Consider the following 10,587-nt stretch of genomic DNA (forward strand, 5'->3'; position numbering starts at 1 on the left):
AAAAAAAAAGAATAGATCATATGTTAGGCCACAAAGTCTTAAAAATTTTTAATTGAAATAATATCAAGTATCTTCTCAGATCCTAATGGAATAGAACTAGAAATCAATAGAAAGAACTTTGGAAACTATACAAACGCATGGAAATTAAGCAACTTACTCCTGAATGACCAGCAGCTCAATTAAGAAATAAAGAAGAAAATTTAAAAGTTTTTTGAAACAAATGAAAATGGAAACAAAACATACCCATACAAGATACAACAAAAGCAGTACTAAGAGGAAAGTTTATAGCAATAAGCACCTACATAAAAAAAAAAAAGAAGTAGAAAAACTTCAAATCAAACAATCTAAATTATATGGTTTGGCTCTGTGCCCCCATCAAAATCTCATCTTGAATTGTAATACCCACATGTTGGAGGAGTGGTCTGGTGGGAGGTGATTGAATCATGGGGGTGGTCTTAACCCCTTGCTGTTCTTATGACAGAACTCCCCCCGCCCCCCCCCCCGCCGCTGCTGTGTAAGATGTGCCTTGCTTTCCCTTCACCTTCCACTCTAATTGTAAGTTTCTTGAGGTCTCCCCAGCCACGTGGAACTGAGAGTCAATTAAACTTTTGTTTATAAATTACTCAGTCACAGGTAGTATCTTTATAGCAATATGAGAACAAACTAATATATTAATAATACATCTTAAAGAATTAGAAAAGCAAGAGCAAACCAAACTCAAGATTAGTAGCAAGAAAATATAAAGATCAGAGCATAAATAACTAAAATTGAAACTAAAAAAAAATACAGACTGGACATGCTGGCTTATGCCTGTAATCCTAGCACTTTGGGAGGTCGATGGGGGTGGATTACTTCAGCTCAGGAGTTCGAGACCAGCCTGGCCAATGCAGTGAAACATAATCTCTACTAAAAATGCAAAAATTACCTGGGCATGGTGGTGTGCACCTGTAATCCCAGCTATTTAAGAGGCAGAGGCATGAGAATCACTTGAACCCAGAAGGCGGAGGTTAGAGTGAGCTAAGATTGTGCCATGGCACTCCAGCCTGGGTGACAGAGACAGAGCAAGTCTCTGTCTAAAAAAAAAAAAGGAGGAAGAAGAATAAATGAATGAACAAATAAATGAAGAAAACTAAAATAAATAAAAGCAGAGATTTTAAAAAGAGATGTTACAACTGATACCACATAAATTCAAAGGATCATTAGAAACTACTATGAGCAACTATATGCCAATAAATTGGAAAATCTAGAATAAATGGATAAATTCCTAGATACATACAAGATTGAAACATGAAGTAATCCAAACCTAAATAGACCAATAACAAGTAATAAGATCAAAGACATAGTAAAAAGTTTTCCAGGCTGGGTGCAGTGGCTCACACCTGTAATTCCAGCATTTTGGGAGGCCAAGACAAACAGATCATTTGAGGTCAGAAGTTCAAGACCAGCCTGGTCAACATGGTGAAACCCCATCTCTATTAAAAATACAAAAAATAGCCAGACACGGTGGCATGCGCCTGTGGTCACAGCTACTTGGGAGGCTGAACCAGGAGAATTGCTTGAAACTTGGAGGTGGAGGTTGCAGTGAGCTGAAATTGCGCCATTATCCTCCATCCTGGGTGACAGAGCAAGACTCTGTCTAGAAAAACAAAGTTTTTCAGCAAAGAAAAGCACTGGATCTGATTTCTTTACTGCTGAAACCTACCAAACATTTAAAGAACTAAAATGAATCCTACTCAAACTATTCTTAAAAAATCAAGAAGGAGAGGATACTTCCAACTGAATTCTATAAGGCCAGTATTACCCTGATACCAAAACCAGACAAAGACACACCAAAAAAGAAAACTACAGGGCAATACCTCTGATTAACATAGATGCAAAAATTCTCAATAAAACACAAGCAAACTGAATTCAACAACACATTAAAGTGGCCATTCACCATGACCAAGTGAAATTTATCCCAGGGATGCCAGGATGGGCTCAACATATGAAAGATTTCTACAGTAAAAACTATAAAACACTTATGAAAGAAATGGAAGAAGACACATAAAAAATGAAAAGATAGGCTGAGCATGGTGGCTCATGCCTGTAATCCCAGAACTTTGGAAGGCTGAGTTGTGTTGATCACCTGAGGTCAGGAGTTAGAGGCCAGTCTGACTAACATGGTGAAACCGCATCTCTATTAAAAATACAAAATATTAGCCAGGCATGGTGACACATGCCTGTAATCCCAGCTACCCCTGGAGGCTGAGGCAGGAGGGTTGCTTGAACCTGGGAGGTGGAGGTTGCAGTGAGCTGAGATCGCGCCATTGCACTCCAGCCTGGGCAACAAGAGAGAAACTCTGTCTAAAAAAAAAAAAAAAAAAAAGGAAATATATTCCAAGTTCATTGATTGAAAGAATCAATGTTGTTAAAATGTTCATGTTACCTAAAGCAATCTATAGATACAATGCAATCCCTATCAAAATACTAATAACATTATTCACAGAAATAGAAAAAATAATCCTAAAATTTATATGGAACCACAAAAGATCCATAAGACCCAAATCCATCCTGAACAAAACTGAAATAATACATTATCTGACTTTGAAGTTTACTGTAAAACTATAGTAACTGAAACAGCATAGTACTGGCATAAAAACAGACACATAAACCAATGTAACAGTAGAGAATCCAGAAATAAATCCACACATCTACAATGAACTCATTTTTTACAAAGTTACCAAGAATAGCCATTGAGGAAAGAACAGACTTTTCAATAAATGGTGCTGGGAAAACTGGATATCTATATGCAGAAGAATGAAACTAGACCCCTATCTCTTGCCATATACAAAAATCAAATCAAAGTGGATTAAAGACTTATATCTGATACATGAAACTATGAAACTACGAAAAGAGAACATTGGGAATTCAAGACCAGCCTGGGCAACATAGTAAGACCTTGTCTCTACAGAAATAAAATAAAAATAGGCAGGTATGGTGGCTAACACCTGCAGTCCCAGCTACTCAGGTGGCTGAGATGGGAGAATCACTTGAGCTCAGGAGTCCAAGGTTGCAGTGAGATATGAATGCACCACTGTACTCCAGCCTGGTAGATGGAGGGAGACCTTGTTGAAAGAAAGAAAAAGAGTAATAAATAAATAAAAGAAGAGAAGAGAAAAGAAAAGACAAGATATTAGGGAAATGTTACAAGACATCAATCTGGGCAAAGACTTCTTGTGTAGTACCTCAAAAGCACAGGCAATTAAAGCAAATATGGATAATTGGGATCACTTCAAGCTAAAAAGCTTCTGCACAGCAAAAGAAACAATTGAGAAAGTGAAGAGACAATCCACAGAATGAGAGAAAATATTTTTAAACTACCCATCTGAAAAGGGATTAATAACTAGAATATATACAGAGCTTAAACAACCCAATGGGAAAAAATAAAATAATCCAATTTTAAAATGGGCAAAATATTTGATTAGACATTTCTCAAAAAAAAAGACATATGAATGGCCAAGTAGGCAAAAAAATGTTCAACATCACTAATCATCAGAAAAATACAAATTAAAACTACAATGAGATAATATCTCACTCTAGTTAAAATAACTTTTATCCAAAAGACAGGCAATAATGAATGCTGGCAAAGAAGTGGAAGAAGAGGAACCCTTGTACACTGTTGGTAGGAATGTAAATTAGTACAGCCACTATGGAGAACATTATGGAGGGTCCTCAAAAAACTAAAAATAGAGCTACTATATTATCCAGTAACGTCATTGTTAAGCATATATCCAAAAGAAAGACCAGTATATTGAAGAGATCTCTGCACTTCATGCTTATTGCATGGAGTGCAGATTTACATTTACACTGCACAATAGCCAAGATTTGGAATCAAGTTAAGTGTCTATCAGTGGATGAATGGTTAAAGAAAATGTACATATACACAATAGAATATTATTCAGCCATAAAAATGGAATCTTGTCATTTGCAACAATATGGATGGAACTGTAGGACATTAGGTCAAGTGAAATAACCCAGGCACAAAAAGACAAATTTTGCATGTTCTCACTCATGTGCAAAAATTAAAACAATTGAGATCATAGAGATAGACAGTAGAATGATGGTTATCAGAAACTGGGAAGGGTAGTGGGGATGGGGGAAACTATAGATGGTTAATGGGTTGCAAAAATATAGTTAGATAAAAATGAATAAGCTCTAGTATTAGCACAACAGGGTGACTATAGTCAACGATAATTTATTTTATATATAATATAGTTTTGTTTTATATATATATATATATATGTAATTTTGTTTTGTTTTGTAGAGATAGGATCTTACTTTGTGACTCATGCCAGAGTGCAGTGGCACAATCATAGCCCACTGCAGCCTCGAATTCTGAGCTCAAATGATCTTCCAGCCTCAGTCTCCTGAGTAGCTAGGACTATAAGTGTGCACCACTTCATCCAGCTGATTTTTAAAAATATTTTGTAAAGACGAGGTATTGCTATGTTGCCCAGGCTGGTCTCAAACACCTGCCCTCACGTGATCCTGCTGCCTCAGCCTCCCAAATTTTTATTGTATAATTACAAATAACTGAAAGTGGAATTGGAATATTTCTAACAGAAAGAAATAATATATGCTCAAGGTGGTAAATACCCCAATTACCCACATACGATTATTACACACTATTTGCCTGTATCAAAACATCACATGTATCCCCTACATTTATACAGCTATGATGTATCCATAATAATTAAAAATAATAATAATAAAAAGAAGTAGGGTCTGATGACAGAGAAGACCCTGGTGGCCAAGATGAGGAAGCACATGGTAGGGGTCGGAGGGATGGTGAAGAGGACACAGTGGCTTGAGACTCTGGAGCAGAGGTGGTAAGGCCATCGGTGGGAGTGAGAAAATGTCAGTGAGAACAGCTGGGGCAACAGGCGAGAAGGCTGTGCTGGCAGAAGGAAAGCCAGGGATGGGGTGGAAAAGAGTGTGGTGGGGCAGGGCCCACTGATCAGGAGGAGACAGTGAGGGATAATTGCTGGGAGCCTAGATGAGGGACAGAGTGGGCAGGCAGACCTGTGTGAGGCACTCCAGCAGGGATGTGACAAACAGGCCTGGTGGGATCCACTGAGAAGTGAAGGCCAGTGCTTATTGCAGTGAGGAGAATCACACCATGTCCCCATGTGGGGCAGCCCAGGAAAGGGGTTTGGAAAGGATTTGGGCTTTCATCAGATGATTCTGGTGGATGTTCCAAGAAGCAGGGTTTGCTCTGTATTGGATGCTGTCAGGAAAAAGATAATTCTATGATTGGTATCTTAATCAATGTTATCTAGAAGGAGGGAGAAATGAAATGAAGCTCAAGCTGTAATTGGCACAGCAGCAGTGACCCGCATTAGCCAGAATAGGTGGACGCTTGGTTATTTTTGTGACTTGAAACACATTCATGTTTTGGCCTGTGCTCAGACATGACTCTAGAGTGGTCTTATTTTTGCCTTGAACCATTACATTCAGAGCGGCTTTATCTGATGTTGATGTCCTGTGAAATTGCTTATGTTCAACAGGAGAACACCACCTGTGAGGTCAGGCCAGCTCCTGGAAACACCAAAGCCTGAGGGTTCCAGGCCAGTTCCTGGCTTTCAGAAGTTACTTTTTCTCTTCCTCAATCCCCCTCTTTGGTCAAGGGCAGGTGAAGTCAGCCCACAGAATCCATGACATGCAGATTTCAACCACCGTCAAGACCAGGAGGATGTCCAGGAAGCATGGTCTGTAGTTGGGCTAGAGCTAATCCCTCCTCCTGTTGCAGGATGAGCTGTTGAGACCTTTGACCTGACAATGGGTACAGAGCAGCATTTCAGATTTTGGACAGTGTATATCAACCAACTGTACCACAGGCCATTATTGGAAACAAAAGGATGATGAATCTTATGAAGGGTCTTAATGACAGGATCCCAGATTATAAAACCCACGTGAAGAAACATGTCCCAGAGTCCAGATGGGTCTTTCAGGGAGACAGATGGGTTTTTGTTTGTCCTAATATTTGCTGTTTTGCTTGCCCAGTAATGTGTAAGTGCAGCAAGAAATGTTTGTGATAGTATCAACTCCTCTTTGGCTAGCTGACAGAAAATCATGGTGTTCAATGGGCCTCAAGATTCCTAGGTCCTGTCATAACAATCTTCTCAGGATTATGTCACTGGCAGGTAGGACACACACTGGAACCATCCTCAGCAATATCCTTAAATTACCCTATCAACTTTGGTTCAATACTTTTGACAATTCTTCTCTGCTATTGTGGGTAATATCACAAAATAGTTTTGCTAATTTCCATTTTTATTATGGCTACCTCCTTCCATAATAGCAAAGCATGTCAGGATTCTTTAATTTTCAATTCTACAGGGGTTCCTGTAGTAATTAGGTGATATTTTTGTTGCTGTTTCTAAAGCACTGCAAAGTCATTCACTACCCCCACATCAAATACCTCCTGTTGTATCAACATATTTACTTTTGTAGCTTGGCAGATCTGGGAGGGAGCAATTAATTTAGCCCAACTAAATGAATACAATTTCTTAGAAAAGCTTTGACTATGATAATATAGCCTAAAAAGCTATTTTTTTTTTTTTTTTTTTTTTTTTTTTTTTTTTTTGTTTTTTTTTTTTTTTTTTTTTTAGTGGAGTCTGTCTGCCAGGCTGTAGTGCAGTGGTGCAATCATAGCTCGCTGTAGCCTTGAACTCTCAGGCTGAAGCAATCTTCCCATGTGTCTCCTGAGCAGCTGGGACTGCAGGCATGTGCCACCACACCCAGTTAAGTTAAAAAATTTTTGTTTGTTTTAGATGTGGGGTCTCTCTATGTTGCCCAGGCTGGTCTCAAACTCCTGGCCTCAAGCCATCTCCCTGCCTCAGTCTCCCAAGTTGCTGGGGTTACAGGCGTGAGCCACCATGCCTGACTATACTTGACAATTTTTAGTTTCACTTTTTAAGTGTAAATAATCTACAACCACAATTAAATCAGTTCTTTAAGGGAATCTTGTGCAGGGTATGGATAGTTCCCTAAGAGGGATAAGCTGCTGCTTTTTTGGGTGAAGGAAGAAAGTGGCTGGTTTTAGAGTGTTGCAATATAGGCCAGCAACAATAAAGCAAAGCAACAACAATTCATGAGAGACTAGGTAAATAGCTGAAAAGTGCTGAGAGTTTATTGTCATTAGAAGACTCTGTACAGCACAGCATGGGAAGCCATCAAGTTTAGTGGAAACCCTGGAACTAAATCAACTGAAGATTTTGCTTTTGTTGCTGCTGCCATATTCTCAGATGAGGTGAATATGTCTTGGCTATTGGATCTTGTGAATTAAGCAGTGGACCCTGGTGATTTCCACTTAGTTGAATCAGTACGTTAGTGCCTGGTCAGCTTTATAATAAAAAGAAAAGACGTACGGAGGACATGTGAATCTAGAATAATGGAAATAATCTTTTGAGAGTCAGTTATTGTACCACTCTTTTTTAATATTTCTCTTTTTTTTTGAGACAGGACTTGGCCCTGTTGCCCAGGCTGGAGTGCAGTGGTGCAGTCATAGCTCACCACAGCCTCAAACTTCCAGACTCAAGCGATCCTTCTACCTTGGCATCCCAAAGCGCTAGGAATACAGGAATGGGAGTGGGGCAGGGGAGGGGGGCGCAATTCCCTGCTGTTTATATTATCTTTAAAGTGATCAACAAATTTTCTTTTTCTCAGATAATAAAGAAAACTAGAGAACAGGAAATGAATTGTTTATTTTTCTTCTTGAGCACTTATTTCATGTCTTTTTAATAATTTTGAGGCAAAAAATAAACAGAAATAATATCCAAATACATTTTCATAGTTCGTTGATTACCATTCTAACACATAAAGGTAAGAATTTTAGTGACCAGTGTTTTGTATCTGACTCTTATTTTAGAATTTCCAGTCTTCCAAGGATTCCTTATTAATTATTTACCTCAGGTCTTAATTGAGAGAAAAATTTTGATGTAGAAAAGCAGATTTTGATAGATATACATGAAGAGAGGCAAATGGTTCAGATGGTAATTTGGACCCTTGAAAATTTTAACAAGCTGTATGATAAAAAAGCCAGCACTTACTAATCCTCAAAGTATGGAAAGGAAGGAAGGGATATTACCTATGTTAGGCAAAACTATCTCATTTTGGGAAAAACAAGACAATCTCCTCATGGAAGTTTCTTTGCTTTTTAAGGTACCTCCCAAAGAAGCAATCTTGTTCATGTCAAAAGCTCCCTAAAATGGCCGGTGCAACTCCAAATTGTCCTTGGTGAAACTGTGCCAGTTAGATAATAGGCATACAAGTTAGTATTCTTATGAAAAAAAAAAAATGAAGAAAACAGGCATTTGGGCTGAAACAGGCACAATTTTAGATTGAGGAGAACCTAAGAGAATTGCAGTGGTCCTTAAGGGTAGTGTTTGGGTAACTTGTATTGTTGGGCTTGACCAAAGGCCATGGTCACCACCAGATCCCAGGCAAAACCTCCTTAAAGAAGACAGGTGACAATAAACAAAGCAATATTCAGAGACACAAAGTCAAGATTGAGGAATACACCTTTATAAGGTTTTGAAATGATGATATGAGGCAAATGAATGCCAATCTGAAGAAACTTTCTAAACTACACAGTCACTATGATAAGCTCTAGGATCAATTTATCAGGCTTGGCTGGCTGACTTTAAGGAGGCCTCCATGAGCCCTGCCTCCTGGTGGTCACAACTTTGTGTAATTCCTCCCTTCCTTGAGTGTAGGTATGAACTTCAACTTGTTCTTAATGAATGGAATGAAAAAAAGGTGATGCGAGATACATGATTGCATTTATTTGATAACCTAAGAGTGCAGTGACCATCTTGCTAGTCTCTCTCCAATGCTGGTTTTGAAGAAGCAACTTGCCATGAATCCTACACATAGGGGTCTGACCCACACACCCTGACCCAGCGATGGATGAACAAATTCACTCAAACACAAATCTCCAGTGAAAGAGTGGGCTAGGGCCATCTGTGGCCACTCACTGATACTCCTGAGAGAGATAGCAGCCACAGCCCAACCAGGCATTTATTCAGTATAGATTTAACAACAGAGGCTCTGAGTCAACACACTTGTGGATACTAGTTAAAGGCCAGGTTCCGAGGCCTAAAGCAAACACCTTTTGAGGGTAATAAACTTCTGCCAACCCCCAAGTAGGAGGCAGTGAAGTGTGGATGGGCAAAGATTGGTCTTAGGACAACAAGCCATTTAGATAAATTCCTTTGTGTTCTCCTGTTAACTGCCCTATGCTTCAAGTCTCAAGATAAAAGAACTAGCTGCCTTCAGCCCATTCTTTCCTGGTTTTACAAAACCTTCTGGTCTTCCAAGGTTTGCGATTATTTTATAATGTTTTAGTTTTGCCAACAACCCTGATGAATCCCCCATACCTACAGCCATAAGGAAAGAAATTCTGCCAACAACCTGAGAGTGCTTGGGAGTAGATCCTTTACCTGTCAAGGATATGATGCGCACCTGGCCTGGGCAGACATGTTTTCCAGCACTGAGATCCTAAGCAGACTACCCAGCTAAAGCCATACCCAGACTTCTGACCCACAGACATTGTGAGACAGTAAGTGTGTGTTGTTTTAAGCAGCTAAGTTTGTGGTAATTTGTTCTGCAGCAATAGAAAACTAACGCCACTGGCTTATGCCCATATTCTCACAAAAGACTTTTCTTCTTGTAGACAATTTCATTTCTAAATACTCAACGTTTAGATCCCCTCTTCTAGCTATGGGCTGTTGAGGTTAAAATGTTACTCAAACTTTTCTTACTGTTTGAGTAAAAATTGACTATGGTATTTTCCCCAATTTACGCAATGTTAATATTAGTACAGTAAGGCTAGGCATGGTGGCTCATACCTTTATTCCCAGCACTTCGGGAAGCTGAGGCAGGAGAATCATTTGAGATTAGGAGTACTAGATCAGCATGGGCAACACAGCAAGACTTTGCCTCTACAAAAAAATTTAAAAAGTACTAACTGGGAGTGGTGGCATGCACCTGTAGTCCTAGCCACACAGGAGCCTTAGGTGGGAGGATCACTTGATCCTAAGGTTACAGTGAGCTGTGATCACACCACTGCCCTCCAGCCTGGGTGACAGAGTGAAACCCTGTCTCCAAAGGGAAAAAAAAGTAAGCGCAGTAAAAGAGATGGCACTAAATTAGCAGAGGCTGCTTTTATTTACACAGACGTCTTCAACCCCACATAGGCAAGGACACCGTATGTTGTGGCATACAGGTTTCTTTCCAACTAGACTGAGCTCTTAGAAGTTAGTGTCCTTTGGCTTTATATCCCCTCCAGGCCTTATATATGCTGGATATTCAATAACTATGGAATTAAAACCACAATTGCCTTTAAGCTTATTGATTAATGGGATCTGGTTTCACTTCAGGTGCTACTTCCATTTTGATGCAATGATCAAAACCATTAAGATCTATGACAGGCATGAGGTCAAGAGATCGAGACCATCCTGGTCAACATGGTGAAACCCCATCTCTACTAAAAATACAAAAAATTAGCTGGGCATGGCGGTGCGTGCCTGTAATCCCAGCTACTCA

Source organism: Cebus imitator, unplaced genomic scaffold (assembly GCF_001604975.1).
Source record: "Cebus imitator isolate Cc_AM_T3 unplaced genomic scaffold, Cebus_imitator-1.0 Scaffold736, whole genome shotgun sequence".
In the NCBI taxonomy this organism is placed as follows: Eukaryota; Metazoa; Chordata; class Mammalia; order Primates; family Cebidae; genus Cebus; species Cebus imitator.